General features: G+C 38.5%; 1 protein-coding gene across 1 annotated transcript in view; it reads left to right on the top strand.

The window, feature by feature from the left end:
• Nucleotides 1-8,436: 8,436 nt before the first annotated feature.
• The window catches only part of LOC122720346 (frizzled-2), a 128,575-nt gene continuing 111,316 nt past the window's right edge, over nucleotides 8,437-25,695 (top strand). The window contains exon 1 of the mRNA XM_043946985.1: nucleotides 8,437-8,634. The gene's annotated coding sequence lies outside the window, so the exon portion shown is untranslated. The remainder of the gene's footprint in view (nucleotides 8,635-25,695) is intronic.

Below are 25,695 nucleotides of genomic sequence, written 5' to 3' on the forward strand. Positions count from 1 at the left end.
CAAAAGTTAAACTTTCATATTATTGTTCGAATCTTTCTACAGTAACTTTTGTTAAATATCTATAAATACGTTTTATCGCCGCTTTCATTATCGAAACAATTATTGGGAAAAATTCCAATAAATCCATGGAAAGAAACACCGTGGAGGGAGGGGGGATGGAAACTTAAAGCTAGCCGAGAGTTAAAAAAATGGAAAAATTTCAGTCGCGCGTAATTTACAAAGGGTTGTCACAGTTCACAGGAAACTCTACTAAATCGATCGTTACTTTGGTCGGACGGTTACGTTTTTGTTTTCCACAGACGAAAAAAAAAAGGAGAGGGGAGAAGAAAGGGAAAAACAAAAAAAAAAAAAAGAGCGGAAAAAGAGGGAAATTTATCTACCGTTCACGGTTCCCCCTTTTATTCATCTCGTTCGTCGCGCGTTTAAAAACTCGCGCGGCGATAAATCGCAATTGACGAAATTCATTGTGCATTCTTCTGGCGGATTCAATTGGTGGCACAATTTTATTTGAAATTTACGCATCGTTGAAAAACCGGCTGGCCAAAAATACGATGTATCTGCCCGCTCTTTTCAACAATGATCCAACATGCCCGATAATGCTTGGTATATGATGCATAGAGCTGGGAAAGGCGTGCATTTTTCCCATCGTCGATGATTTTCTCTCGTTCGATCTCTCTCTCTTTCTCTCTCTCTCTCTCTCTCTTTTTCTCGTTATATCGTACCAAAACCCTATTTTTCGAAAATCATTCACGATACACCGAATGCACATACACGCATGGGAGCGTATTGATTGTACGAGTCGGACGGCGTCCTGGTTGGGTGTAAAAATCCGATAATTATTGAGCTTTTAGTCCAGAAACGCACAAGAGAGAAAGAAAAAAAAAAGAAAAAAGAAAATGAAAGGACTTTATGTGTCTAGTGCAATTTTAAACAATTTAATAGTATAGAATTTGCATAGTATAGAATGTCGTCTTTTTTTGGGATGGTGTATAAAAGTAGTCCGTGAGTGACAATTTTAATTGAAAGAGACTATTTTCGTCTCTTGTGGAGAATAAAGTGTAAAATCGGGATAGGAAGATATATTGGCTGAATGGAAATCAATAGTACACGATTTAAAGATTGACTATTAGATTTTTACTTTAAAATGATACATTCATGATATAAAATATCGATATAAAGTAGATTACAGACTGTATATTTTCATTTTGTAGATTTTGTTGATTGATGTAAATTCTCTATTAAAGTTATTAGCTTCGGTGTCTCGGAATTCGAATTTCATCAATATATTTATAAATTATTGTTAAAGAATAAATATTAATCAAATTTAACAGGAATCGGTGAAAGTTTGGTTTGAACATACGATCTTCCGTAAAGAAAAATTTTATTAGAGAAAACCACTTAATAAGATAAATATTTAAGAGAAGAGAATTTCTAATCGAGTAAAACGACGTCGTAATCTTCGATGATTAAATGGAGAATATCTAATCATTCGTGGGATCAATCGACTGTGAAATGCATTTTACATTTTACATTTTAAGTTATCGATTTCGTGCAGCCTTAATATCTAGTTAAAACTAAACTCTAATCGTTAGCCTAGATTAACGACAGGTTCACCGAAAATTTTCCAGACTAATGAAATTCGTCGGTTGGTTAGGTCACATCATAAGCTCCATATTTATAGTAACCTAAATCTCGTCCAGAGGAAAGTCTGTATCGCGCAATTATGCGGTAAACGCGACAAACGATGCAAAACCAAAGTTAGCATCGCAAAGTTGCGGTTTAAAGTTAGCTGTCTTTGAGAGAAACTACCAGCTACGGCATAGAAGTATCGTGATTTTATTTAGAAACACCTGTTTATGCATGGTTTATCCACGTGCATGATTTTAATTAAATTATTAATAGCGTTGTATATTTAATTTTTTTTTTTTTTTATGCGATGAAGAAGCATACTTTTTAATAGCACGCGTTAAATTTTATAGTTATTCAATAGCCATAACGAGAAATTTATTAGTAATAATTTATAGTAAAAGTATGTAATCTATTCGATTTTTATGTAAAATAGATTACGGAAATAACATTGGATATATTTTCCAATTACAATTTGTATAATTTTTAATACAATTTAATATAAATATTAAATTTATTAAATTTTTTTTTTTTATTTTAGTTATAAATCTTTTTTTCGATATCTTTCGCGTACTTAAAAAGAGATTTATAACTGCTGATAATCTTTTACTTTTTATGATTTATTATTAATCGTTACAAAACATTTAATCAAATAAATCTTCCCAAAATCTCTCACTTTCTTTTAAGATAGGATACTTTTACATAACACCTCCAGAATCTTAATTAAATTCTCATCATTAAACCCTTTAAAAGATGCTTAAAAGCATCTTTCTTCCAATAAATCCGATAATCGAATCTTACCTCGAATCTTACTTAAACTATTCATACTACAAATTATAACTCTTTCAACAGATCGTTCAATCCTGATCTGATTGTGAACAACCCTCTTTTTAAAGCTGGTCCTCGAAACTTTTCCCTCGAAATAAAGCCGCCATCGAACACCACGGTAAAAATAATCGTTTTTAAAACACCGATCGAGAGAGCGTTACGAAATTTCCTATTAGCGGAGAGACACGAGTGACACGAGAGTGTCAATTTTTTTTTTTTTTTCGCGCGCGTATTTCTCGCCACGCTCTACGATTAATTGCCTGTGTCGCGATTTTTTTAAGCGGTCGCTAATTTCCGCGGACAAGAGTTCGGTATCGTGGTGTGCCACCCCTCGGTCGCGATCGTTATATAATGTTTCGCCTTAATTGCGGATTCGACCCCTGGTCGGCAAACCGGCTGCCTAGCCTGCAACCCCCTCCCCCTCTCCCCCCACGCGATACACTTTTAATTGCGTCCAGATTTGCAATTCAGATCCTACCAGCCGCGGACCGACGCCTCTCGCTCCTCCATATAACCGAAATTCGAAATTCGCTCGAGTGCTCGGCAGAAGACAAAATACCCTCCACGCATCCTGCTCACCACCCTCGGCCCACGGGATGAGCCGATTGTTTTCATCTTGGTACAAAATATTCTAATACGAAGTGGAGAATTATTGCTCGGTTGGTTTGAACGCAATCGTTTGGTTAGCTTTGTTGTATATTATTTTTTTATTTTTTTATTTTTTTTCAATTTTTTCGGTTAAAAAATCGATACGATTGACTCAATGTTGCTTTTTATGATTTTATTGATATTGTAGCAGGAATGTATTTTTTTGCCGTTCAATAAATATTTTATTATAATAGGAATTGAATATCTCTATATCAATGAAAATGAAGTCGAATTTTGAGGGAAAATAGGTGAAACGATTTCTCGAAATAAGTGGATATAAGAAATAGATATAAGAAATGGATATAAAATTCTGAAAAATATCATTTTGTAAAATCGAGTATTCTCAATCCATCGAAATACAGTATTCCATCTCTAAGGAATACATAAAAAAACGGGAAATGGATTTTCATCGCCTATAAAAATGTTCTCCCGAGCGAACAATGAATTTACGCGCACGATGATAAAACGTGGAGAACTTCGTTAGCTGGACTAGTAGTCTGCGGTCGTGTTTACTACGCGACATTAAAAGTTTCAGAGAAAACAGCCGCGACAGTAAAGTTTCTCTTTGTCTATCCATCGCGACGAAACGTTTTCTCCGGTCGAAGAAATATTGTTGAAATATCTGGGTTACGATCCCCGTAAAAATACCTCGTAAATGGTTCTGTGAACACGATCCTTTCATGAACAAATTGAAACTTCGTAATAGAATTCGTATTTTCTGCTTGAGGATGAATAAACGTTAAACGAGATTCAATGCGTGGAGGATGTTTTGTTTTTTGAATGAAATTTAAATCGGGAAAATTTTTGTACTTAAAAGTTTTAAAAATTTTGCGAATAATTTGATTTTTTATTTTACAATTATTCGTGTTTCGTAATATTCTAGAATATATTGTCATAAATTCGATATATCTTATTCGATATAATAATTTAAAATAAAATTTTAAATAAATATAAATTAATCGAATTATTCCAAAGATAAATCTGATATGATTTAGTGTACGGTTGCATATTATTAAAAGATAAGAAGAAGACGTTCAATAATTTTCAAACTACCAAACAACTTTATCTTAATATATACATGCTGTAAATGTTCTCGAATCGCGATCCAAAAAAGAATAGCGCAAATATTTGCAATGTTTCTACAACTTGTGTCGCGACGTCTCTTTAAAAAAAAAAAAAAGAAAAAAAAATCCCGGTATCTCTCTAATCCGTGAAATTCAAACATCTATCAATATCCGTCTCACGATCCCCTTGTAAAAACGTGCATACATAAATACTTGTGCGAACGCAGACGTTCGATAAGCAAACAGAACTTCTTTAACAGAATATTCCCCATTGAGGGGAGGAATATATTGGCCAGGAATCATCGTGTACAGAACACGCCTCGATTCTCTCGATCCACGGTTGCGAGTTGGCTTTTAAAAAGAAATCGTGCGCTCTATGGCCAATATAATTTCTTTCTGTACTCCTTATCGTTTTTCCAATATATGCTCGGCAGATGCTACCGTTTCGCCGTGATAAGATGACCGTGCGTATCGGGGGAAGGGATGAGAGAGAAAAGATCGATTCTCTTCTTCTTTTGAAGGAGCCGCCGTTAACCTCGTACAGGGCTCCTCGAACGCCACGATACGTTCTCTCATTCTCCACCAGTGTGTTGGCAATGGAAAAGGGGGCCAAAGGCGCTCTCTATCGCGGCGGGTGTTGCCATGACACCATGAAACCTCCACCCTACTTCTAAATCTTTCCCTCCCTCGCCTCCTTCTCTCTCGCTCCCTCCCTCGAGGTGGAGATGCTCTCGCTCGGTGTACACACAGCCGTGGGCAACTACAATTTCTTGCTTCAAATTTGCCGGAATCATTCGTAAAACACCGATAGGACCTCCACTCGCAAGATCCAAGCTACTCGAGCTCCCTATTTATTAGGCCGACACGTTCTCACGACGATCCATTCTTTCGATTTCGATCCATAACCTTTTCTCTCTGATGATTTTTCTACTTCGACAGATCTGTTTTGTCGTAGGATATTGAGAGTTAACGATGGAGTTGACAATCGTGATACTTAGATTTCTAGAATCTTTCACGTTTGGTCTTTCAGGGATAGGTAGATTGGGATAGATAGAATCTGTTGAAAGATGCAATTGTGTTATATAAAAATTATAGATACGAATGGACAAATTTTATTGTTCATTTTGAATGATGTGTAAAAATTGGAGAAAATATAAAATTAATAACGAATCGCGATATCTGTATTATGAAAAATGAAAAATTTAGCATATCTAATTCCATACTGAAATTACAATCTCTGTACGCATATATATATTTTTTATATTTTATTCGCTATTCTCTCCAATGTCACGATAAAGTAGATATCTTCAATCTTACAATTAATCCCGTATTTACTCGCGGAGGAGGATCCCAACCATCGAAAGGAGCGATGGAAAAGGAGATGGTAACCTCCAGTCCAGTCGTCCCCTCGTAAAAAACGAGCATCGCGTATGAAATGTTATACGAGCGTTTCCCATCGAGAATTTTACCAACGTACCCGATTCCACGCCATTACGCTTGCACAGCTTAAAGCCACGATGCAAAATCTCTTTCTGGCAAGAACTCGCTACGTCCCTATCCATTCGAAAATGCAACCTGGCTCAGATCCAACAGAGTCCTGCTCTTTCTCCTTTAGTCGTTTCCTCTTTGACGCCGCGTCTTCCGATGTCGTACATCCTGCCTTTCTGCACATTTCGCAGTCCTACTCCTCCCTACCTCCCCCTTGAAAACTTCCCCGCAGTGACCGGATCTATGTGTTTTTTTCACGTTACCCCGAACGAAGCACGTTTAAGCAACTTCCGGTCACGACGAGGTCTTGGACTGTACATATGTTTCGTGTAGTCAGATACAATTTCGCCGTGATATACGAATGCAATAGAACTTTGTTTATACGAGCATGTCGGGAGATAAGTATGTTTGTAATTAGATTGTTCGTGTAATACAAGTTTGTTTCATTTTCTTTTTTAGCTTATGGTTTTTCTTCCAGTTAATTCTGCGCATTCGATAATTTTGTTTATATTTTATGTAATTGAATTTGAATGAAGACTCAAAAGAAACAAAATTAATATATTGTGATATATATTGTAAATTTATTTTTTTATAGCTCATAGTTTAGGTAAAAAATAGTTTTATAGAGCTTGTATTTTCTAGAAATTGCAAAACTAATTTTATATATGATAAATTTGCATATAATTTCTTATATCTTAAATTCAAAAATTTTCTTAATTTTTTTTTTTTCTTGGAGAGTCATATTTATTTTTGAAGAGGTTTATTATATCGAATATTCATGTAACAAATAGTTTCAAAAGTTTTTTTCTTTCTGTAGAAAATATGCTTCGAAAAAATATTGGAATGTAGAAGTTATGATATATCAAATATTTATTTTATATCTTAATTGTTCATTGTTTAACGAATAAATAAAACAAGCAAATTTCCTAATAATACCTTGAATAAGAGTTCAGAAAATCAAACGCTAATAAAATTTCGTTCGAATGAACAAAGTTCTATTGCGAAACGGGAATCTTGATTAAATTTTCGTTCAAAAATAAAACCGGATCGGTTCCTGATTTAACCCCGTTCAACCAGCGCTGAACGCCGAACTCGGCTTATAATTCTCGTAAACATCATAAAATATATGGGAATCTACGTCACTTTCCTGTTTTTTTCCGGGATACTGCACGTTTTAAAACACCTTTTGCAATTTTTATCGAAAGCAAGCACACCGATCATCGCTCGCTAAAATGTTTACCCACCCCCGATTCATCCGGTGCAACCGAAAAACAAGATATTATCCCGATCGGTAATAAATTGCCGCATATGATCGATAGTGAGAGAGAGAGAGAGAAAGAGAGAGAACGCGTAACTTTTCTTCCTTATGAAAATTTACCGTTGTGTACGGGTGGATTTATCGGGGGTTGAATTTACAAGCTGTCGCGCGCGCGGCCGCCAGCTAGCCTTTCCAAACGATAAATTTCTTGGACTTTATCCAGCCACGTTCATTCGTGTTTGTCTTACGTTTAAACTTCGCCCATTCCCGCTTCGAAAGGGGTTAGTCGTCGTCTCTTCCTCCTCCTCCCCTCCAGGAAACTTCCCTTCTCGCAAACGGGGGGTTCTCTCGCGTCGCGCTTAATTAGCCGGGAGTAAGTTTCGAAATTATAATTCCTCTTTGATCATCGCGAGGACCGACCCGAAACCCGCGGCGTCGAAAGGTAAACGTTCTTGTAAGGTGCGCAAACGAACACCTCTATGTGGATTTTCTCGTATAAATTCGAGTTCTCTTCTTCCACCCCTTTTGCTTTCTCTCTCTCTCTCTCTCTCTCTCTCGCTCTCTCTTTCTCTCTCGCTCTCTCTTTCTCTTGTTGATGGAAACGAGAGCGGAAATGAGCAGCGCGGACGAAATAGAAATATAAAAATCGCGCTCTCGTTAATTTGTTCCTCTCCACCCAATTGTATACCGGAACCGGGGCAAAAACGTTCGTTTTTCGCGTTAAAAAAAAAGAAGAAGAAAAAAAAACGATTCACTTAATCCGTCGACACAAAGGAAAAATAAAAAAATGTCGGAAGAAAATCAGTCTGACTGAAACGAGACATCGATTTGAACTACTTTGACGATTAGGTAGCAACCGCAGCTATTTTCATCGCTAAGATAAACTCGGTTTCTCCTAGACCTTCTTAGCCTTTGTTAGGCGGCACAAGCGGGAAGAGGAGACAAGTCGTAAGGGCGTTCCGAGAGCGGCTAAAGAGACAGGGGAGAGAGGGTGCATGAGGGCCGTTAAGGGTGGAGAAACAGGGGATGGAAACATAGGTAAGCTTGAAAAAAAGGAAAGAAGAGTAGGAAAAGAGAGAGAGAGAGAGAGAGACAGGGCAAATGGAAAAGAAATTCCCATTACTTTGGAGGAGAGACGTCTAGTACTCTTCTTCTTCCTTTTCTTCTTCTTCTTTTTCTTCTTCTTCTTCTTCTTCTTCTTGCCATTCTTCTTCGTCTTCCCGTGTCTTTACCTCCTTTTCGTCCTCTCCTTTCCGTTTCCTCCGCTTCCTCCTACCGGTCTGTTACGCGGCCTCCACGAGACTCGGGGACACGATGCACGCATGTGCCATGGGGTCATTCTATCGATTTCTCTGGTTCGCGTGGCAGTCACGAGGAGGCGTACCCGGAGTCGTGCTCCCGCTGCACCAGCACGCCACCCAAAACAGCCTCGCGTATCGTCGCAACCGGGTTGCCTTTTCAAGGTTAACCTACACGTATACGTATACGTACATACCACGAACACCATCGAAAGTGCCGGTAGCCTTGCCTTGAGTGTTCCTCCACATTTTCGCGGACCAACTTTTCAATACGGTTTTTCACGTGCGCGTTTCGAGAGGGTGAGAGAACGTAATCGAACTTGGTGATTTTCGACGGTTTGGTGAAAAAACAGGGGGAAGTCGGAAGCTTTCCCGTGTTTCCGGACTAGGTGACCTGTGTTTTTCTTCTTCTTTTTTTTTCACGGTGAGTAACGAATCTTTAGCGATTTATCATTTTTTATATCAGTGATTTATAATGTGACAGGACGGTTTCTAATAGTTTATCTATTTATTTATTTATTTTTTTCGATCTTGCGCGACTTTCAATTGCCAGTAAAGCAATCCTCGCGTCGCGACGGTCCGCTTCAGCCGACGGAAACGATTAATATTCAATGTCTTTGCATGTCGATCTCGTGAAGACATCGTTGAGAATCGCCACGAATCGAAAGAATAAATCGTTGTTGCGTTTCTATTGGGAGGCAATAAGTTAACAACGAAGGATTAAACGATTGTTTGTCAATGTTTTCGCGACCTACGTCTAAAAGAAGACGCGTTTCTTCTTTCTTCCCTGTTTTCGTGAAATTCCATTTGTGGCATTAATTTCATGGCGGCCGTAATTTCGTGCGAATGAACAATCGATCAGAAATAGCGATATCACGCGAAGGTAATAAACCCTCCGTAGTAGCTTTGATACTTGGATATTCTCGAGGGGAATGACCACCGATGTCTTTCTTATTCTTGATTTTTAAAAAGAAGGAAATGATAACGGGTTTGCAGATCATTGAGTATATTGTATATGAAAATGTATTTTAATATTATCAGATCGTTACAGGATTCTTGTCTGGTTTTATAAAATCTTTCTCCTGAATGTGTATGAGAAACGCGGTAATCGTTTTTATATATCGAATAAATTAAATTAATCGCGTGATTTTTTATTTTTTTTACGAATATCGGTTGATTTAATGCAAGGATTATAATAAAATATTGTTATAACTGGACATCAAGATGAATTAATTTAATTCGCTCGTAAATCTACCATTTTATTATAATGTATTATGTATGAAGGAGAAAAATTTAATAAGTTATTAATAAGTTATTTTCTAATTTTACAACAGTTAATTTGAATTCGAGTTATAGTTAAAATGTTTATTTCTTGGAACTTGTTGTATCTTTTTAATTTTAATAAGCATTTAATACATGAATATATAAATATATATTTGTCATAAATATGATTATTTGTTGTTTCTAAGTAGGCAAAATATCGTCCTCATTAATTCGTGTTTCGAAAATTATTTTCACGATGGACAAATAGTCAATCCTCATAAAAAATCCTAATTCTAGAGATTTCCTTCGCGATCTAACTCTTAACGTTTCTACGAAATAACATTGCATTTCCATAATCACCGGAAGAATCAAATTTTCTCTACAGGAAATATATCTTTATCGCGTCCGATTGCGCGTCGATAAACATTATCGCGGATAACGCTGGAGAAAATCGTGGCTATAAAACGGAAAAGAAAAGAAAAAAAAAAAAAAAAAANNNAAAAAAAAAAAAAAAAAGAAGAAAACACAATGCGACTTGTCGTCGCTTAGAACCGTTTACTTCCGAGAAATCCGGTTAACCACTCGATGTAGAAACACGAGTCGGGATCTCAACAATACGCGGCTGTTTTGCCGCGTTTCCAGAGAGAGAATTTTTCTCTCCCCCACGACGCGATAAGCGCCGTTATCTTTTGCCGCGCCACGATAATCCAAAGAACCGTCGTTTCAGTTCTTTAGACAGGTCGGCTATGCAGTAGCAGCGATGAACTAAACGCCTGTGGCTATGTAACCAGGAGCAGAAACGTTCGCCGTGTAATTCTCGAGCTTGTTACGAGAAGCACACATCGTCGTGGATACAGAGAAAGAAGAGAGAGAAAGAGAGAGAGAGAAAGGCGAAAACCAAATCGTTCTCTCTTCCATCCTCTTCGTAGACTTTCTCTTTCTTCTCCTTATTTTTGCTACCCCCTCTACACCTTCACTGTTCCTCCACACGTATGCATATGCACATGTTTCTCCTTTTTCCTTCTTTTTCCTCTCTCTCTCTCTCTCTCTCTCTCTCTCTCTCTTTCTCTTTCTTTCTCTCTATCGCTTCGACTCTGTCCCACCGCCTAGCGTTAGGTAATTCGAAAGCAATTTGAATTGACGTGTACCGGCAGAGGAAAGTAATTACGGGGTGGTGGTGAACGCGAGGCGCAAGCTCCCAACCTCGTCGGAGTATCGTGTACACCTAGCTGGTTGTCTACTACTCACAGGGAATGCACGCAGCCACTCGCATACATACGTACTCAGAATCTTGCGTATATATATACACATACATAGCCTACGGTTCGCGGTTAGATTGATTAAAATTTACTATGCAAATTAGATTGCGCCTCGGAACGACGACCTCGAAACCACGCGCGCAAGAGGAAAGCCCGCAGCATGAAAAGATGAATCGTTATCATTAGCATTTTCACCATTGACGGGGCTTTGCGCGACGCCGGTGTTATCGTGTCACCGACTAAGCCGTCGAATCTCCCTGGGTTCCGCTCGTTTTCGACCGGGTTAGTCGATACGCTTGTATGTATATATCCTATCCGTTCGTACACAAGTGTGTGTGTGTGTGTCTTGTAATCGTACCGTGAATATTCCATTAATATCCGATGGAAAATTTCAATAAAAAGGATTAGGTAAAGGTGCATTCACCTTCTTTGGACTTCTTCTCTTCTCGAGTTTTTTTTTTTTTTTTTTTTTTCCCTCTTTCAAAGGCGTTCCATCGATGGCACGTAAACTGGCGAAGAAATTCGTCTTTCCGCTAGATCGGTCGGAAGCGGCGGGATTCGCGACAGAGTGGAGGGAGGAAGGCACGAGGGTGAGTTTCGCCCTCCCCCCGAGGCATGTACACGCACGGTAGGCGAATTGATCGCGTTGGGGTAGAATCATCCATCACCGAGTGACAGACCCGAGCTAACCCACCCCATGGAAAGGTGCCCCTCTCCCCTTCTGACAAGAGGAATGGACAGAGGTGGCGTGTAGGGAAGGGACGAGAAGAACGGAAGGGGAGGTGTGCCAGGGAGGGAAAACGGTGGCGCCCTCGAACGACGGGCGACGAACCAAACAACCCCCTCAACAATGCCCAACAGATCCCACGGGGCGACGTGTTCTGCGTTTTCTCTTTTTCTTTCTTTCCTTCTTTCTTTCCTTCTTTCTTTCTTTCTTTCTTTTTCTTTCTCTTCTTTTTTTTCATCCACCACTCTTTGCATCTCAGTTTTTTCTCGATTCGCCCGTCACGTTTGCTGACGTTTGCCTCTTCTGCGAAAATCGAAACGCTTAATTGCGTGATCTCGTCTCGCTTAAAGTGGCCCTTTCCACCCGTTTCAATTGGATAGATGGAATATACGAAATACAGGGAATGGACGAGTATTTAAACGAGTATCGCGCTGGATTTGGAAGCGTAATTTATATATATACGGCAGAAATTGGAAATAATGATATTAACATGAGTTCATAGGGGATCGAAATTTCATTGGACGGGCCGCCCCATCAATTGAGTCACCCAGGTGCGATATGAGCCGAAATAAAGAGGGAAAGAGAAAGAGACTTCCCTTTGTTCGATGCCGGGGATTCTAACAAATATTTTGCACAGTCATACCACTATATCATATCTCCCTTTGATACATTATATTACGGTCAAAGCACCCCTATTCATCCCCCCTCCCCCGTTCGAAAATTCTACCGAAAACCATCGCTCTCCATTCACCGTCTCTCCTTCTTAACTAAACCGCATCACTCTCCTCAATTTACCTGCACAAAGCTCGCCTCTCTAAACTACTCTCTAAATGCCGCCATGCCGATTCGTTGGAACGGAATCCTCTTCCCCCAAAGCCTCTCGTCCACGATACACAGCCCCGGGCCGAAGACCGTTCGTTGTTAATCATACTCGACCGATTACGAGTCTATCCAATTCCTAATGATTTCTGGAGAAAATACGGGCCTGGTGCGCGATTCACCAGGTCGATCATTAAGTAATGGAAACGAGCAACTCGTCGAGTAGAATCGTTTACTCGAGAACCGGAGTTGTGCTCTATCGGCGACGGATGGTGCATTTACTCGGGGTAAGGTGCACACCACTATCCCCCTCCCTCGTCGAGCTCGTTTCCCGGCATTGATGTGCTTCCTCGGCAGCGCGACGGCAATTTTCTTGATCACGCGACACAAAGGGCGGAAATCAATAATACGGCGCGGGAGGAAATACGTCCTAAATTGGAGTACAGGCCGGACTACGTGTCACGTTATTTGTCCTCCGAGCCAATTCAGGCTCGTGCCACTGATTCATCGTTAAACACCGTCGATCGGTTTCGATCGGGTGGTGATGGGCTATTATAATTCCGTTTTGTGTCTGACATTTTTTTTTATCATCCCCTATTGATTTATAATTTGTTTGAAAAATATCAGATAAATTGTTTTTTCATTCCTCGTGGATTGTTTCGTGGATGATTGTTCAATTTGGTTTTGCATTTATTCGAATTGCTTTCTATTTCTTCTTTAATATTATTCGACTCCTCCTAGATCGCTTTGAAGATCCTCGTTATGGATGTATTGCAACAACAATTCGAATTGTATTGTTTCATTTTATTTATCTTATTTTAGGGTGGTCTTTTATTAATTTATTTTCAGCATTCGAATGGAAATATTTTTTTGTTTGTAGATTATTCAAATGAAAGGAAAAATTATGAGGGAATTTGATTATATTGTATGTTTTTAACGATTTTTATATCGATAACATAATCGTAAAGTGAAATTTCTATGAAATTTAAGATATTCAGCAACTTGTGAAAAAAGTTGCACCATGAAATAATAAATATCTTAATTTCATTTGAAAAAAATTACGATCTAGCTCAATTACTAGAATTATCCTGCACACTCGAGTTCGAATCTCAAAATTTCAGCAAGGTTAAAATGCAGATGCTTTAAGGGAAAAAAGGAATTCTTTCTACACGATATAGATACTTCACAAAAGATAGTGAAGATACGTCTTTCCAGCAGAGGGAGTGGAAAAGAAAGAAGAGAGGGCAGTAATACTTTGAAAGGATCCGGATATCTGGCTGCATATTATTGTAAATAGAGGAAGACAAGCCTGGTTCGTATTAAGACTCCGGGTATCAGGAAATTCTACGAGGGAAACAACGATTCAACGAGGTAATGGCCATTCTTGTTGCCAAGAAAATGGGTGCAACAGAAAGATCGTTCAGTGGAAGTTGAAGAGAGCACAATGTGCTCCTATTGTGCGAAGTGCAAGGGCCGATAACGGGGCACAAAAGGAAAACGTGGCCTAGATCAGAACTGAATCGGCGTGTGTGCACACACGGCTCTACCTTATTCATCCCCGGGCAAACTCTATCGAGGCTGGAACGAGAGTTTGATACACGAGGTGAGGAAGCATTATGATCCTGTAATGGGCCAATATTTGAATTCGTAGGATGGAACATTGCCGCGGTTCACGCCCCGCTTCCCTTGCGGTTCTTCGTCCGATCGAATCGTAATTCAAGTTTGTACGCGTTTGTATACGTGTCTTATCGAGCTCGTTTGAAGATAATTCCAATTTTTAAACCTCGTTTTTCGATTCTTGGTAAAGCTATATTTTCGTACTTCGATAATTTTAGATCGTTGTATGTTATATGTTCAGGTGTAATTTCTTGGAGATATTTATAAATTTTTGAAAAGATTGAGATTGGTTGAAGCACTTGTTAACGTGTAATTTTTCCTCTCAAATAAAAAGAAAAGTTGGTGATAGGAAATTTAATGATAAAACGTTTTATTTACTGATCCGTTAAAAAGAAAGGGTTTCGTTTTTTTTTTTTTTTATAAGGACAGTTAAATATTTCCAAAATTTTATCATTCTCTCTTTTTCAAAATTCCGTAAAAAAAATATATTTAATTTTAATTATAATAAAACAGCAGTGACGTATTGCACGTTTAACAATTTCAAAAAACACTCAGTCGATTCGAGGATTCATTTCTATCTGAAGAATTACTATACTCGTCTTGTACGAATCTCTGGAAAAGTTGTGCGATCCGTCCAGGACGTGTTGAATGGAGTCACTGATATTAAAAAGAGGGATCTTGGCTTGGTATTTGGGTCGGTTAATGTTTAAAGAATGAATTGGAATTTCGTGTACCAGGCGCGGGTGTACATTCTGATCTTTGAATGTGCTAGAACGTGCTGCTATGTATATAAAATACACGCAGGAATATAAGGGGAAGCAATCTCTGTAACGTTTCCCTGTAATATCGCGTCCAACTTCGACGCACTCGGTGAAACTATGGGGATATCGTGGACAGAAGGAACGAAACAATTTCGCGCGGAGAAACACTTGGAGTGATCGTATGCAAAGCCAGAAATGTTGAGGAATAAGATCGATGCTACTGGGATCATTAGGGAAGTGTCACGTATGGTAGAGATTTGTTTAGGAATTCTGGCTTCCCCCACAGTTTACTTTGCAAAGTACTTCCTGTAGCGCACAGCCGTATTAGATTACTTCTCCCTTCTACATGCTTTCTTCGTTAAATGAAATAAGGAAAGTTTCAGTGGAAATAAATCGATAAAGAGATGAAATTGTTATAGCGTTGTAAAAGTTTTTCATTTAAAATTTCCGAATAATTTTTGAAGTCACTAACAAGTATTATTCGAAAAAAATTGGAAGGCGAGATAAAGAAATTGTTTTTCTTTCGTTTTTTATTTATTAAACAAATTTTATATAGGATGTTCAATTCACTTCGATCATCGATAAATCAACTCCTTTCTAAAATCGATTTTCTAAATATATATTTAGCAACAATCTTAAGAAATTCTTCTAAGAAATTCTTCTTATATCCAAGATTTCGAATTTCCATCGATTCATTCGTCTCAAATATATCCTTTCTAAAATACGATTATTTCCATTATATATTGATCTCTCCATCTAGCCATATCATATCTGTTACTTTGAAATTACACGAGTGAAAGATCGAATCTTCAATTTGTCGAGAAGAAACAATGCGTGTATCTCTGGGATACGTCATTTGGTTATGCTCGTAGGCGATGTGTAGAGTACTTTACTCGTCTAGAGTGTCTTGCAGCACCGATTCACCGGCTGTTCAGTCTCACCCGTTCGAGGATCCATAGAAACGTGTGCTCGCCGGCTGTCGTTACCAAGTTCTGGATGTGTAAAGAGGTCTGTAGCTTCTGTCCTCGCGCTCTGTTCAAACGTATCGATATCACTTCTATCGAAATTTATATGGCGTTCAACCACCGAAGCGACTCGAACAATCGACGACGAACAACACGTATCGATTTATATTGACTATTTTTTTAATTCTCTATTCGAAAGGAGCAGAAAAAATATCGTGAATGAAATTCGTCTGTAAACACTTCGTTGCAAAGTTACGGGCAAAAAAGCGTGAATTTTGAAACGAGAATTTCAAAAGAAATCAAAGTTCAAGAAATATCACGATAAATACGTATATAAAGTAAAAACGATTAGTCGTGTTTGCTAATGCTATTATTCAGACTTATATTTGCTTATAACAAGATATTTATAAGCAAATTTTACATAAGATGTTTTTCTTATAAGATTGTAGCTTATGCTTTTAATTTAGCCAGAAAAATATAGTTTTACATATTATATTATATATATATTGACAAGTTAACTGGGATATCCGTTTAGAAGGATATTTTTCGTCAGAAGGAAACGAGCTTACGAGCTATATATATATATGTATACTAGGGAGGAATCGAGAAGCGAGTCACGATCACGAAACGCCATTCATCGTCGTCGTCGTCGCTTTTCCTGGTTTCAGCCTCGCGACATTTGCAACGTGACAAGAAGCTTGGAGATGTTTACCCGATCGTATATCCTCTCTCTTCGCTTTACTCTTTATTTCCTTCCGTTTACGCCAATATCGTTAAATCCCTCAAAACATTAGATCCAATTTAATTTCAAATGGAAAAGTAATCTAATCTGACAACACTGATATACGAGATGATTTTTTAATCGACAGATTCGAAAATCAATATCCCTTTGATCGTAATGCCTTTGAGCTAATGACAGAACACCAATTTCACCACCCTCTTCGACGGATCACTGTATACAAAGTATCACTGCTGATGTTTAAACATCAGCACTGCTTTCGAGTCCTCCACCAAGAGGAGATTGCCCTCTATATATACGTTCGCAACATTTGTAAACATTCAAACAAACCGCTAAATAAAAATTATCCATGATTAACCAACCGATTGACAGAACGGCGATTCGTTCACCCTCTTCGTCGACCGATTACCATATACAGAGATTAGAAATTATCTCCAGTGTTTAAGGAAAACTTACGACTACTTGTATAGTCGTAAACCCACGTTCGAACGGTTATTTTGACCCCGGTCATGGCTCGTAAACGAAGAAAAACGATCGCTCCTTTTACCACTTGCTCACCCGTCATCCCTCGGTGAAAGCGCGGAAACCAGGAAGCTACCCTCGAACACGCCACAGGAGGCGTCGTTAATTCGGTATAGCCAGTAACCAGGCCAGGAGGAATCTCGAAGATGAGGCTTAGTTATCCGCAACAACCCCGGTTCCAAGGTGCCACGAAGCGACAAGTGGCTGCAGGGTGCGAGTTTTACGACCGTTTAACGGCCGATTTATCGGTCGTTGAAACGTGGGGAGAGGCGGGGAGAGCCTAAACACGGGAGCCTGCCTATCCGCACGCCGTTCCCCGGCTCGGGCAGGACGAGCCACGTGACAGAGGAACGGTGGCTAGAAGCGTTCGATCCACGGGACGATTTATAGTTTCCGATTTTCAAGTAGGCATCAAAGGTTGTTATTCATTCGTCGCGCGTCCGCATGTTTCCCCGAAGGTGGCTGCCTCGTCCACAGCCGGACGATAGGGATATTTTCTTATTGGCGTCTCGTGCGAGTCTCGCGCAAGGGAGAGGTCAACATCCGTTCACCTCATCCTCCTGGGATTCCTATCTTCGTTAGTCATCTTCGAACAAATTCTTCGTACAAATTTGTTCGTGCACGAGGGAGACGACAAATTCTTCGATGCAGCTCGAATCACTCGAAGAAGTTATTTGCATTCGAAGCAGCTTGAGATGTTATATTGAAATTTAATTGTTGTTTTAATTGGTGATAATTTATACGTTCTTCTTTATCCTTGATTAATTGGCTTCTTTTTGTTTTAGGTTTTTCGTACATTTACGTCATTTACGTGCCTGTAAATTGAGTTCATTTGAAAAATGCGAAAAATCTTTCAGATTTCTACTTTCTTGAATTATTAAAATATAGGTATATAAATTTAAATCTTTTTTTTTTATAAAAAACATTTGAAAACATATTAAATTCCTTGTATTCGTTTTAATTTCCGATTCAACTATCTGCAATTCAAATCACGCAGATCTTTTTCGCAAGACACGATTACAAAAACTTCCTCTATTATATCCTCGTAGCCAGAAACCGAGCAAAACACGGCGAAATCCATCGTGTATGTTGGTCGACCAAAGGCTTAAGCCAAGGATGAGGGGAAAATAGTTTAGCGAGAATTTGAAATTCCATCCGATCGAGTCGGGTATTTCTATCTAACGCGTGTCTCTCGATGCAGGAAAACACTCGCTTGGCTGTGAACAATTATCGATAAATCGACGAGTTGGAACAAATTTGAACATGGATAGATGGGAACGGGATGATTCCATGGATTCTTCTGTCTATGAAAAATGGAGAATTAATGATCACGAAGCGTGAATTAAGGCTCTCGAGGTTTTAATCTGTGACAATCGTGAAACGGCCGCGTCCAGTGATAATTTTATAATATCCTAATAACGGAATACGAGGGAGAGCAAACGTGTGTCGATTGTTTACCATGACGGACCACTACCGTTATGGTGGTTTGCCTCTAATGGTTACTGAAACTTTCCCTCTTTCAGGCCGCCATTGAAATGTCCAGCGATTTCTTATAATGACCTCTGCAAATTGAAATACCGTGAAATCAGGTTTTCACGCGCATTGAAACGACCGACGAGAGTTATTAATCCTTTTCCGCTTGTGAGTTCTTATGTGATTATCGACTGGTTATTGTGTGGTTATAAAGTTGTACGTACGCCCGCTCGTTTCTTGGAAAAAGTAGTCGTTTGAATGGATTTTTAGCAGAGCGTTAACGAGACTCGTTTTTTCCATGCATGTTTTATCGTGTATCTTTCGGGAACGTAACTGAATGGAGCGTTTAATGGAAATTCGGCGGCCGTTATGCGCGGAATTTTAAAAAATTCCGAGAGAAAAGAAGAAAAGAAGAAAGGACGAATCGTTGAATTGCATTGGCATTTCAATTTATTAATATCGTTTTATTTTCTGAAGGAAAATTTTATTTTATTTTTTGTTGTGCTTTTTGCCTCGTTAATTTTTCGAATTTATTTCACATTATTTTCTTACCTTAAAATTTTGTTTAATTTCATATTTCTCTCGTGTAATTTTTTTTTTTTTCTTTTATATATTTCGCTTTCCATTAAGTTTCATTCTTATTCTATTCGTTCGTTCGATGCGAATCTAAAAAGAAAAAACGTCCACATCCAAATCTCGTTGCAAAGGAATTATTAAATCGGCATTTCACATGCAAATGTATGGTAATTGCTCGTGAACAAGTACTACCAAATGCTAATTACAGACAATTGTTTGCCGTATTCCAAAATAGCCCGTGAACCCGGTGATTTCGAGCATTACTGTTAGTAATGCGTATATATCGAGGAAACGTTTGCATATCCTCGTGCAAATTGCGATTGTTCTCCAAATTTTTCGCTCAATTATTAAAAGATATTATTAAAAGATATATCGTAAAGTTGAATATTCCAAAAAAAATTTTTCACAAAAAAAAAGTTGTAGAAAGTATCACGCATAAAAATTTCATTTATATGATAAAAACTTTTTGAAATGCACGAATAACACACCTCGAAGGAGCACAAATCGTAGACGCGGATCGATCAAAAAGCTGGACACGATATACGTAACAAGCAGGTTAATTTCGCGAAGCGAAACGCAAATTAAATTCGCGGCCCGTCCCACCCACGCAGCCGAGAAACGGATCCACGTGAGGCCAGTAAGCGAACAGCAATCTCACGCCGCGGCGCGGCCAGACGCTTGTAATCGCAACGAGCGTTTCGAAGGGTCGTAAAAGTAGTTTCTATGTGGCAGTGGATCAACGTGGTGCCGTTGGCTATGCCACGCCAGACAACGGAGGATGACGTAAACGCGCGTTGATACGTCGCGTAATAGCCGATCAGATAATTTTCATCGCTTCCATCGAACCTGTCAAGTCGGTTGTCCAAGCCTGTGTACGCGTGGGACAGGCGTTGTACGGTGGGTCGGTGGGTCGGCCATTCATTGATATGAAGACGTAATTGGACCGGTTGACAGTTTCCGAGCATTCATTTGACGTGTGACATGATTCAGAAGCGTTCACCCGTTGTCACTTCTTCAATTGCCTCCTCCGTCGCAGGCAATCATCGTCCTGGGCGAGAGGCCTCGCGAGAATCGCGTCGCAAACTAACCTTCTCTTTGTCCATCGCGATTTCCTTTCTTATCTGCCGTGCGTACCATGCGTGTAACTCGATGCATGCCAATGCGTCATCGTGTGTGTTTCCTTTGCAAACGGAAGTTGGAGAGATAGACGCGAGCTTCGATGGATAGTCATTAGACGGGATTGGAATTACGTACGCAGAGGGATGATCATTTTGAAATTGGAATTTCTCGCGTTATGGATTGAGAGAGAAATAGAGAGATTTCACTGTGCAATTGGTATGATGATGTCAGTCAGTTAGAGCTTTGATAAAAAAGGGTATTCCTTTTTTTTTTTTTTTTTTTATGAAACGTAAATGAATGACGTAAAATTCGCATTTAGATATTTGCAAAAGTGGAACAGAGTTTTTTAATGATTGGAGGAATAATGAAAGTTTGAATATTTGGAAAAATATACCGGAGTTTTTTAAAATATAATTTATAATAGATTTTATATAGGAATTGGAATTTGTACGTTCTACGAAACGTTGCGAGAGAATAGAAAAATGAATTAATGAATTCCTTTTTTATGCAGGTAACGCTGCATTCCGTGTATGCATCTTGAAAGCTGTCAGGTGTTTTTGCTCGATTCTGTAGCAGGTTTATATAAACTTGTAATCAGGCTCTTTGTAGGTCGTTTTTCACGATTTATTCAAGCCTCTTCTTGTTTAGTCTCTTTACTATTATATGAATTTGTTGCAGTAGATAAATTGCGAAATCTCTTCTAATGATATTATCGCGATAATAACAATATTTGATGATCGGTTTGCGTTAGGCTGCAATCGGTTTATGTCGAATATAAAACGAAAGCATACAGCTTTACGAGCCTGTTCGCGTGTTTTAAATGCAAATATTCACCGTTATCACTTTCCGTTCCACGACTAAGATGTAAACATGAACTATAAAACGGATACCACATAACTAATCATCTATCCGTATACGTTTAAAAATTAACATACCAATTACAAAATAGAAACTGCAATTTCGTTTAAAGCTGTATCCTCAATGAATCAACTTTTCAATACATGTCGTTATTACAAGATGTCCAACAAATGCTAAATTGTAGAAAATGTTTGCTCATATTCAGACTTTTTCTTTCTTTCTTTCTTTCTTTTTTCTTTTCACTTTAAGATTATAGTTTCTTCTTAGCAACAAGTATTTGCACCAAACGAATATTTGTTCTTATTGTTCCCATTGAAACGTACTTCCTATTTTTCTTTGGCATTTACACCTTTTCAAATGAGCAACAAGCAGCATACTTACTGGTAACATAAGTATGAATAAATACTTGTGACAACTTTTTCAAGAAACTGTCTGTACAATGACCACAAAAACTACATTCTTATCTTCTAATGAATCTTTTCTTTTTTCTCTTAGATTTTACATTTCACTTTTATGTGAAAATGAAAATGAAAATTCTTATAGCATGAACTATACTGTCAAATAATACAAAGAATAATATACTTGGATCTATGAATTAACCAATAAATATGTAAATTCTGTAATAGATACAATGGCATGGAAATATTTTCCATAACCATTCTAAAGGAAAAACATTATCGCAAAGTATTTCGTTGTTGCGAAACAACAGCTTTACGTTTAACGAAAAACAAGCAATTTCCAGGGAACCTGGCATCGGCCGGATCGAATTACTTCCAATCAATTAATCCTTCTTCGTCAACGAAGATTTTACATTTCATTTTTATACCATGAAAATTCTTATAGCATGAACTATACTGTCAAATAATACAAAGAATAATATACTTGTCTAATATTATTCTAAACTTATCTATGAATTAACCAATAAATATGTAGTCTTATATGTATGTCTTATAGCATGAACTATACTGTCAAATAATACAAAGAATAATATACTTGGATCTATGAATTAACCAATAAATATGTAAATGCTGTAATAGATACAATGGCATGGAAATATTTTCCATAACCATTCTAAAGGAAAAACATTATCGCAAAGTATTTCGTTGTTGCGAAACAACAGCTTTACGTTTAACGAAAAACAAGCAATTTCCAGGGAACCTGGCATCGGCCGGATCGAATTACTTCCAATCAATTAATCCTTCTTCGTCAACGAAGGAACAAGTTGCAATAACATATCTCGCTTGTAACGTGATTAAATCGTTTGCAACGAGGAACCAATAACACGCGATTCGCGAAACAAACCAAAAGAATTACCTATACTTGAGCATAATATCTGCCCGGAGCAGAGCCCTTAATAACACGTTTGCAAGTCGGATCCAAGGGCAAGATACGGGTAAGTTAAAAAGTTAATCGTGGCCGAGAGGAATGTGTGTATACGGAACAGAAAAAAATATTCAACAGGGAGAAAGGGAATATGCTTTCGAGCCGGGACAGTGATTATGTTAATCGTTACGCCAGGTTCCAGGTATTGATAACGGTATATCGAGACGGGTACGCGGCCTGGCATGAGATCGTGCACCTTGCAGCAGATTATACCTGGCTAACTCGATGGTAAATAGAAACCTTACGCGATAACGAGCGCAGCGTTTCGTCTCTCGGAGGCAACATCAGGTGAATTATCAACGCGGGTTTGGTATTCGGCGTGGCTCGACGAATACGATGAAGCCTTCGCTACCACGACGTCCTGGAACCTGTTTATCGAGGCGTTTAGTTGGAAGCGGTAATTCTTGCCGAGTATTAATTGTAATTATACCCCCGCCGCTAATTGCACGTTATTAGATAGCGGAGTGGCTGGCAAACAAACGCCAAGCGGTTGCTCGCCTCGTCCCCGTCCCTGCCGCTCCGCTGATGTGTTAACTCAAGACATCAGCTGCATGAACAAGCCCTCGGTTTCACTCGAGTTTTCGCGGTATTTCTTGAACCGTTTAGAACGGTAGAGAGGAGTGGTGATCGGTAACGTGATATTTGACCCGGTTGATTACCAGAGATTCCATTAGAACGAATTAAATGCGGTCGTAAATAGATATTTCTTCTTGAGGCTTGCGTGGATTTCTATTTTTAAGCAGGAAAGAATTTAATCCTTTCACGCTCGGAAACCGAACGAATCGGATTGAAAACTGAGAAAAAAAAAAAAAAAGGAAAAATATATAGTGGTTTGTTCAGCGATGCAGATATTATTTTATAAAATCTCGAAAGATATGTGAGAAAGATTGCGTACTTGTAAATCCCAGCTAATCGGGAAAAGGATCAGAAATTTCCACGATTTCTTTTTTTTTTTTTTTTTTTTTTTGAAAATAAATCGATCTCTGTGAGAAATTTTTACAAAATTCCAAGTATTTTTTTTTATCAAATATAAAGTAATTTCGTTACAAAGTATTCGTTTCGTCAATATTCCTCTCGATCAAAGTATTCGACTTCATCGAGCGACCGACATAAATACATAAATACATTGAAAAGAAGATTTTTCAGGCATCAGAATTTTTATATTTCAAATATATATTCACGAGCGATACGGGGACCACGAAGGGTCGTACCTTATCAGCTCGGACGGGTCATTCGAGCGAGAGAACATCGAAATATTGCGCATCGAGTCGTGCCACGAGATCGAGCCCTCGCCATCGGTGTAGAATATAACGAGTCTCTCGCCGACCGCCCAGTGGAAATTACATTTTCGTTTTGAAATTCGATGGCGTTTCGAATTTGTATGTGTGTGTGTGTGTATGTGTGTGGTTCTCTCTCGACACATCCACGATACGTATCACGTAATTGCGCTCTGTGTATCCGTTTTCGCTGAAATCGACCTATTCGATTTTTCGATTGATTCCGACCCATCTGTTGAGAGATATCTCGCGGTCGATCCGTGTAATTCTGCCGATTCCAGTAATCATAATAACCGATCTATCTGTATTGTTCGATTCTACCATGCACGGGATCGTGTCGAGTTGGTTAAACCGGATATCTTTGCAAACGCGTTTTCTTTTCTCGTGTTATTCTCGGTTTAAAGAAAGGGAGAATATGATAATAACGATAAATAAATGCAACAATAAGATAGAATATTTCGGATTGTTGGAGGTGAAATAATTGAATTCTCTTCTGATATTTTCAATGTAGATATACATTGCCTTTTTTGTTGTCTCGTTTTTAAAGATTTTAAAAAATTTAACTGAATGTTTTTGTTACTTGATATATTTACTATCGACTTGTATTTCAAGCTTGGTATATTAGTATAAATAATATTGGTAATTTAAGTATAATCTCATATAATTTCATTTTTGAATATCTTGGTTAACTTATTATACGATGATAAATTTTCGAAATGACGGCCACCTATTGGTGGAAAATAATTTTTAATAAAACTTATTAATGTTATTTGGCATATTTTTATTCAATTTTTTTTTCTATATTGATAAAACGATTGATAATCAGGCGAATTATATTTTAATCGATCAATTTCAAATTTCATGTACGTATAATAAACGAGAGGGTATTGGAAGAGGACATTTGGCCATTAAATTTTAAATAATTTTAATCGTTCGTAAAATCGTCCATTTCACGTGCAACAAGCCAATACAGGAGATATAAAAGACACGCAATCACGGGTAATAAATGAAATAACGATTCACGCAGGGGATGAAATGTTAAAATGCTTGAATCGATACGAGTCTTCGTGGTACAAGGAGACGAGCACATATTCGCGTAACAGGCTTGGAAAAGGGGATTACGAGATATAACTCGATTACAGAACCTCGAGTATCCTTTATATTTCACTAGCGTGTTTTCTTTTTCCTTTGGTGAAGTACGCTTACGACGGGTTAATTTTCTCCTGCCCCCCTTCTCCCTTTCGCCGCTCGTGTTCCGTTCGTGATTCTCGTACCTCTCTCGTACCTCCTATCGTACACGTGGAATATACCAGTGACGAAAAATGTAAGACACGAATATCGATATCAATGAACGTGTGTATTAACGTACTCGACAGAAATTCGCTATTTTCTGGAAGACAAAAATTCAACTACGAATATCCGGTGATTATTATCGATTAATTTTTATTATTATTATACGATAAATATTTATTATTTATTTTTTTTTCTCGTGAAAAAATTTTGCAAATTCATCCTTACTTGTTACAGACGAAGGGATTCAAAATATCATTATCAGAAAGTCATTGAACATTTTGTTTTATCATCAATTATTATTTTCTGCTTCCTCTAAAAAAAAAAAATAAATAACATCAATCTTCATCTCACCGTATCTTCTAAATCATCTAAATTATTCCATCCTAATGCCTCCTCCCCCTCGACAACTCGACGCGACAAGAGCCGAGAATATCAGATAATACTGTACGCGTATCGTGGGTTCCATTTGAGCACCGCTGGGCCAAAATCAGCATGACAAAGAATATGGAAGGAACGGTGTAGCAATAGAGGCTGTGCGCTTCAGCCATGGTGTATGTTGCAGCTCGTACGAGCAAAGGGGTGGTGTGTGGCCAGCGAAATCTGTCACCCGGATGTCAATCAATATTTCGAGGGGTTCGCAGTAGGCCGCCCCCTAAACCCCCTTTTCTGGCTTTCCCTTATTCGAAACCCTACCCCGTGTCCCGCGTGCTCAGCTCTCCCGACGCGTCGTGTGCCGCTAGCGGATCAACGGACCGATTCCTGCCCTGACTTCCCTTCTCTTTCCCTCCTCCCGTGCTCGTATTTTCGCAACCACCCTCGCAGCGGTGATTAATT

The sequence above is a fragment of the Apis laboriosa genome, unplaced genomic scaffold (genome assembly GCF_014066325.1).
Source record: "Apis laboriosa isolate Shangri-la unplaced genomic scaffold, ASM1406632v1 scaffold128_cov155, whole genome shotgun sequence".
NCBI classification, from domain to species: Eukaryota; Metazoa; Arthropoda; class Insecta; order Hymenoptera; family Apidae; genus Apis; species Apis laboriosa.